The following is a 7,301-nucleotide window of genomic DNA, read 5'->3' as shown; positions in this document are numbered from 1 at the left end:
TGTTCCCCGCGGCGGGTTTCCCGAGTGCCCGGAGCGCCGCGTCGGAACCGGCACCAGCCGCCCTCCCTGCCCGGGATCGGAGCGCACGCCGGGACCTGCGTTTGCGTCGCGGGGGCGCGGTTGGAGCTGCGACTTGGGGCGTCCTCCCGGAGCAGAGCGGGTCACCATGTGCGGAAACAGCCTGTGGACCCCAGGTTCCGAGCCGGACCCGCGCGCCTCCGGCGGCCGGATGCCCGGGCGGGCGGAGCGGGGTTCCGTGCCAGGCTCCGGACTCGGGGTCTGCCCCTCAATGCACCTCGTTTGACCTGCCCGTTAGTGTCCCTTCGAAAATGCTCCGCGAAAGTGGGGGAGCCCCTCGGGGCCGCTTGGGGCCGGGTACCGGGACCCAACGGCTCCCGAACCCGCGTGAAGCCGTCACGTTGGTTCTGTCCACACCGCGCGCGTCGGTCCACGCCGCGCGCGTCGGTCCACACCGCGCGCGCAACGGGCGGGGAAGGAGCGCTGGCTGCCGTCGGCCCCTGGCTGACCCCGGGCCGCTCTGCAGATGTTGGCGGTCATTTGGAGCAGATTTTACGGATTCGTTGTTGGGGTCACAGCCTGCGCCCCCAGGAAAGGGGCGAGGTGCGTTCCTGGTGGTTGTTTCTGGGTGTTATCCAGACGGTGCGCGCCCCTGGCGACCCCCGGTCGGAGCAGAGCGGCCCCAGGGGGTGGTGGAGGCTGCGGGCTTTAGGGCAGCAGCCGGCCAGCCCCTTCTCCTGGAGCGGTTGGGGGTTCCAACCACGACCCTGGGCTTTGCAGCTCGTACCTGTGGCCCCAGGCCTCCGTACACGCAGACTCTTCTTAGAAGCGGTTCCTCTAATGCGGCCTTGCAACCTGATGCACCCTCCTTTTTTTTAAAAAAAAAGAAAGAACGGATGAAATTGAGTACTTTAATTTAATATTACGCATCCTTTTGCCACCGACTCAGTTCCTGTCGGCACAGGACAGAGTGACCTTACAGGACAGAGTGGAACTGCCCCAGATGGTTTTCAAGCCGGTGCTGGTGGCGCAGTGCCTAAGGCTAACCAGAGGGTCCGCGGTTCAAACCCACCCGCTCCTCCGCGGAGGCAATCCACTTCCGTAGCAATTCATCTCCTGAGAAGCCCAGCGGGGGTCGTTATGAGTCCCTGGGTGGGCCTTTTTGGGGGTGTACAGAAGCCCACTGCCACGTCTTTCCCCTGCAGAGCAGCTGGTGGGTTTGAACAGGCGCAGCTGAACACTTTAACCACTGCAGCACCAGGAAGCTGACTAGTCCCCCTCCAGGTTCGTAAATATCTTTTGTGGTTAAATATGGTTCATTTTGCTAAGAAGAGTGGCCTTCTTCCCACCCTCTCTAATCAATGGAGTCAGTAATGCACGTGGTTTCTTCAAGCTTGTGTCACGGTGGCCCCCTCCTAACAGAAGTCACTGCAGGAGACCCACTGGCCATTTCCAGGGCACCCTCAACCCCTCAACCCTCTGCCAGCCGCCCAGGAATCCTGGGGATACTGAGCTCCACAGACTGGACAAGGTGTCCCATTTTTGTGCTTTGAGTGTAGTTGTTGTATTGTTATTATGTGCTGTAGAGTCAGCGCCAACTCATAGCGACCCCTCCTTGGGTTTCCGAGGCAGTATCACTACGGAAGTAGATTGCCCCATCTTCCTTCCAAGGAGTGGCTCGTGGGTTTGAACTGCCAGCCTTCTGGTTAGCAGTCAAGTGCCTTAGGCACTACCAGACGTGGCTTATTTATTTTTCATTCCCATACTTAAGGCATGGAGCTCTGATGGTGCAATGGTTAAGAGTTTGGCTGGTAACCAAAACGTTGCGAGTTCGTATCCACCCAGCGGCTCTTTGGGGAAAAAGGCAGCTGACAGTCTGCTCTGGTGAAGATTGCAGCCTGGAAAACCCAGTGGGCAGCTCCACCCATCCCGTGGGGTCGCTGTGAGTCAGGGTCGACTGGACTGCACCCGGCAACGACTCAGATATTTGTTCATGGTTAGGATGAAAGAAGTCTGAGGTAAGGATTAGGAGCCCTGTTGGCGCAGTGGTTAATGCATTTGGCTGCTAAACAGAAGGCTGGGTGTTTGAACGCACCAGCTGCTCTACAGGAAAAAGATACGGCAGTCTGCTTCCATAAAGATTTACAAGCTGTGAAGCCCCGTGGGGCAGTTCCACTCCGTCCTGGCAGGTCGCTGTGAGTCGGAATCGATTCAGTGCAGTGGGCTTCTTTTTTTTATTTGCTTCTGGATGTGAAGTCAGCTTGACTGCTTTTGCCCTGCCCTTGGTGGGTCATTTCCACCGTTTGCACTGGCTGTGAGGTGTGCAAGCGTGTGGAGGATTAGAGATAGGTAACGGCATGGTCCATCAGGGACGTCAGAGGGCTTAGTTGCAGGCTTTCAGGCTGTGAGTTCTTTCTTCGGTAAGAGGACAGGTGAGGGCCACAGAGCAGACTGGTGGGGAGGGCGCTGCCCATCACTGAGCCACCTTGGAGCTTGCTGTGTGAGATCAGAAGGAAGGCCTAACCCATCCAGGCTACGTTCCCTGGGGCAGCCCCTTCTCAGGCCTCACCCTTCTCCCTGCACTTGTGTTTGAATATTTGTAATTTTTGTAATTTTTTATTTTTCAGTTTGTGGACTTTATATAAAGGAGCCCTGATGGCACAGTGATTAAGGGCTGGTCGGCTAACCAAAAGGACTGTGGTTCAAACCCACCAGCTGGTCTGTGGGAGAAAGATGAGGCAGTCAGCTTCCATGAAGATTGACAGCCTTGGAGACCCTGTGGGGCAGTTCCACTCTGTCCTCTAGGGGCGCTGTGGGTCAGAATGGACTCCACGGCAGTGGGTGTGGTTTGGGCTTTGCGTCTGTGAAGATTGGCAGCCTTGGAGACCCTGTGGTGCAGTTCCACTCTGTCCTCTAGGGGCGCTGTGGGTCAGAATGGACTCCACGGCAGTGGGTTTTGTGTGTTCTTTTAGGGGAAACAGCATGCACTTGGTCTAGTGCATACAATTATAGCAAAGTCACTTGGCATTTCACTGATTTAAATTGTCTTGGATAATTCATTTACTCAAATTATTATGTTCTTAAGTCAATTCCTTGTATGTAACTGATACGTTATGCGAACATATATATTAACATATGTAAGAAAATGCACAATTTTTTTAAATGAACATATTTAATATGACCCTTGGTGGCACAGTGGTTAAGCGCTCAGTGCTAACTGAAGATCAATGGTGTGAACCCACCAGCTGCTCCACAGGAGCAAGATGAAGCCGGCTGCGTCCATAAACGTTACAGAATTGGAGACCCCATGAGGCACTTCTGCCTTGTCCTGTAGGGTCGCTGTGTGTCAGAATCAACTCATCAGCACGGAGTTTGGTCTTGTTCACCAACACCAAAAACTCACTGCCATGGAGTTGGCCCCAACTCATAACGACCCCGTTGGGTTTCCTAGGCGGTAAGTGTTTACAGAAGTAGATTTCCCCACCTTCCTTCTGAGGAGTGGCTGGTAGGTTTTGAATCACGGGGCTTATACAAATATTTATTTAATTGGATCCATGAGTGGCATCAACTGTTAAACGCTCAACTACCAGCCGGAAGGTTGGAGGTTCAAACCCACTGGAACACTCCTCAGAAGCCAGGCCTAGCAATGTGTTTCCCAGAGGTCACAGCCGGGAAAGCTCCGTGGAGAAGTTCAGCTCTGTGCACATGGCGTCACCGGCAGCTGGGATTGTCTGGAAGGCAACTAACAGCAGCAATATTTCATTAGGGCTTTAGAAGAAGCTAGAAACAGAACAATGGCTTTATTTTTATATTTTGCCCATTTGAGTTTTTAACACAGTAATTTAAGACCCTGGAAGAAATGCATTTCTGAAAGGCCCTTTCTGGCAGACACTATGGTGGTTGTGGTGGTTATGTTTGTGTGTCAGCTGGGCTAGGCCTGGTTGAGTGGCTGAGCAGCTGGAGGTAGTATTCCCCATGATGAGACTGGCAATCAGCTCCATGGTGGAATCTACTGTGAGCAGCTGAGTAGCTGCCTTTGGGATGTGGTCTGCTTCCTGTATTTAAGGAGAAGCCTTGGGAATGGTCTCTAGCCCATGGCACGCTTGGACCCTGCATGTAGCTGTTTCATTGCTCAGTAGCCTGCCATGCTCTGCCAACCTTGGGACTTAAAATGGATCTAAGTCAATGGCCTGCCGTGTGGTTTGGTAACATCGGGACTATGCCTTTTGACTTGTCAACCTTGGGCTTCTCAGCCTCAACAGCCAGCAGCTGCCTGAGTGAAGAAACGCCTCTAGCTCCAGTGGGCTGGGAGCAGGAGGCAGAGCTGGACCCCAAGGTTGAGGGGCTTTCACCCAGCCCCTAGAGCCTGGCACTTTGAACTTGGACTTAAAGCCTCCAAATTGTAAGAATAAACTCCTGTTTGTTAAGGTTATCCCATTTGTGGTATATTTCTCGTCAGAGTGGCACTGGGTAACCAGAACAGTGGCTTTGCTTGGGTGGCTTCTGGTATCTGTGAGCCATGCAGGAAATGTTTGTTAAACGCAGCTGGATGTTGGAAACAGCGTGCTGGGGAACACCGTTTTCTTCAAATATATCTGTGGAGACTGTCGCACCATTACTGCATATAAGATTGACAGCCTTGGAAACCCAACGGAGGTCGCTATGAGTCAGACCCAACTCGACAGCAGTGTGGTAGTTTTTGAGTTACTGCATTTATGCACATCATAGGCATAACTGTTATGGATTGTTTCTTTGTTGTTCTTGGTGGTAGCTTAAAAGTTAAAAAAATAAAAATAAAACATGAAAAAGAATTCTGGTTAACTGCAAATAGATAGATAGATATACATAGACCGAGACATATTTAATAAAGCCTTTCAGTTAGTTAATGGAATTGGGAATCCAACAGAAGAAGCTAAAACTTTAAATACATGAATTGGCACAATTCCTTCCAGCCAACAGATGTCTCCATAGGAATAAAAAGCCCTCGGCATTAAGTTGATTCTGACCCTGTAGTCAGGACAAAGTGGAACTGCCCCACAGGGTCTCCAAGGCTGTCAATCTTCACAGAAGCAGAGCCCAAACCACACCCACTGCTGTGGAGTCCATTCTGACCCACAGCGCCCCTAGAGGACAGAGTGGAACTGCCCCACAGGGTCTCCAAGGCTGTCAATCTTCACAGAAGCAGAGCCCAAACCACACCCACTGCTGTGGAGTCCATTCTGACCCACAGCGCCCCTAGAGGACAGAGTGGAACTGCCCCACAGGGTCTCCAAGGCTGTCAATCTTCACAGAAGCAGAGCCCAAACCACACCCACTGCTGTGGAGTCCATTCTGACCCACAGCGCCCCTAGAGGACAGAGTGGAACTGCCCCACAGGGTCTCCAAGGCCTTCCTTCTTAAGGAAGTAGATTGCCCTGTCTTCCTTCCACGGATTACCTGGTGGATTTGAACCGCTGACCTCCTGGTTAGCAGTCAGATGCTTAGGCACCGTGCCCTGAGCCCCTTTCATTGTGTGTATACATTTAAATAGTGCTTTTTAGTTATTTGCTGACGCTGACGTGCTTTTCAGACAACCTACATCATCACTTCTCCCCCCCCGAAACTTGTGCCTTTTCAAATTGTCCGTGTGATTGTATAGGTGCAGAATGGGGGTGTCAGTCTTTGGGGCAGTGTTACCTGCAAGAACAGAACGTGCTGTCTTGGGTCGCTACTGCTCTCTCTTCCAAGGCCTCATCACCAAGCCTCTGTAAGTGGAACGGAAATTTGAGATTCAAATTGTGCAACGAGTGGCGAACTGGTTTTTCATTTTTGTGGATTGAAAATACACACGCACCAAACAATCAGCTTTTTGCAGAAACATAAACAGAAGGGTCTTCACTAACTGCACTGGACGGGGTGCCTACGGGTGTCTGTGGGGGAAGGGGGTGCCTATGGGTGTCTGTGGGGGAAAGGGGTGTCTGTGGAGGAAGGGGGTGCTTACAGGTGTCTTTTGGGGAAAGGAGTGAATATGAGTGTCTGTGGGGGAAGGGAGTGTATGTAGAGGAAGGGGGTCCCTGTGGGGGAAGGGGGCCTGTGGAGGAAGGGGTGTGGAGAAGAGGGGTCTGTGAGGACACCACGCCCAAAGCGGGGCAGGTGTGTGTGGGAAAAGGGCAGGTGTGTGTGGGAAGAGGGAGGAGCGGCGCTCGGGGAGGCCGGTGGCTGCGCGCCGGCTGGTGGCGCTGAGACGCGGGTTGGAGCCGCGCCCAGCCGCGTGCAGCCCGCTCAGCGCCGCGCAGCTGGCGTGTCCCGGTGAAAGCCAGCGGTTCCGGTGGGGCTCGCAGACCGAGGGAGAGAGGCCCGTATCAATCCCCAGGGAACACCGTGGGGGTGACACCATGCTCCCCACGAGTCGGCGGCCCCCCTGACGGCAGCAGCAACGAAGTAGTGGAGCCCGGAAGAGAGGGACGGAGAGCAGCATTTCGGGCGGATCGCGGCCCTGCGCTGGGTGGCACCGGCCCATTGCCGGCCGAGCGCTTCCATCGAGCGTGGAATGATTGCGTGTTGAGGAAGCCAAGTTCCTAAAGGTCCCTGCGCCCTACATGAGTTCTAGAGGCGCCCCAAAATGTGGGAGCGCAGATTGGGGGTACCTAGTGATGTGAACTTAAAGGGGAGGTCTAATTAATTAGGAGCTCTGGTAGCATAGTGCCTAAGGCACTTGACTGCTAACCAGCAGGCTGGCGGTTCAAACCCACCAGCCACTCCTCGGAAGGAAGATGGGCAATCCTACTTCCATAGTGATACTGCCTCGAAAACCCAAGGAGGGGTCGCTGTGAGTCAGGTCCCATCCGGGGCACATAACAATAACAACATATATATTAATTAAGGAAAAAAAATCTGGCTGAGTCATTCCCAGGGGCTAGGACAGTGACAGTAATCAGTTTCAAAGACCAAAACCAAACCCCGTCCTCCGCAGTCACTGTGGGTCACTCCCCGATTGGACTCACAGATGCACCTACAGGGCCTAGACCCCAGCCGCAGACGGGACCTCGGGTCTCCAACCTCAGCAGGGCTTAGCGGGGATTTCATCGGACTTGTCCGCTCTTGTTAAAATAAGCAAGGCTCATGGCAGCCCAGTGCTTTGGCTTAATCAAATCTAGCTGCTCAGAGCATGAAAAATATTGTTCTTAATACACTTCCGAAGTAGTGGGAATTATTACAGCGGCGCTGGGGGAGGAGCCGAGCCCCAAAGTCCTCAGGAAAACTGCTGTACAACTTTGAAAGCCCTTTGCTTCCTCCTGCCTCCC

This window comes from Orycteropus afer, unplaced genomic scaffold, assembly GCF_000298275.1.
Source record: "Orycteropus afer afer isolate SDZICR_OR568_19922 unplaced genomic scaffold, OryAfe1.0 scaffold00384, whole genome shotgun sequence".
In the NCBI taxonomy this organism is placed as follows: domain Eukaryota; kingdom Metazoa; phylum Chordata; class Mammalia; order Tubulidentata; family Orycteropodidae; genus Orycteropus; species Orycteropus afer.
This window is presented reverse-complemented; position numbering follows the sequence as displayed.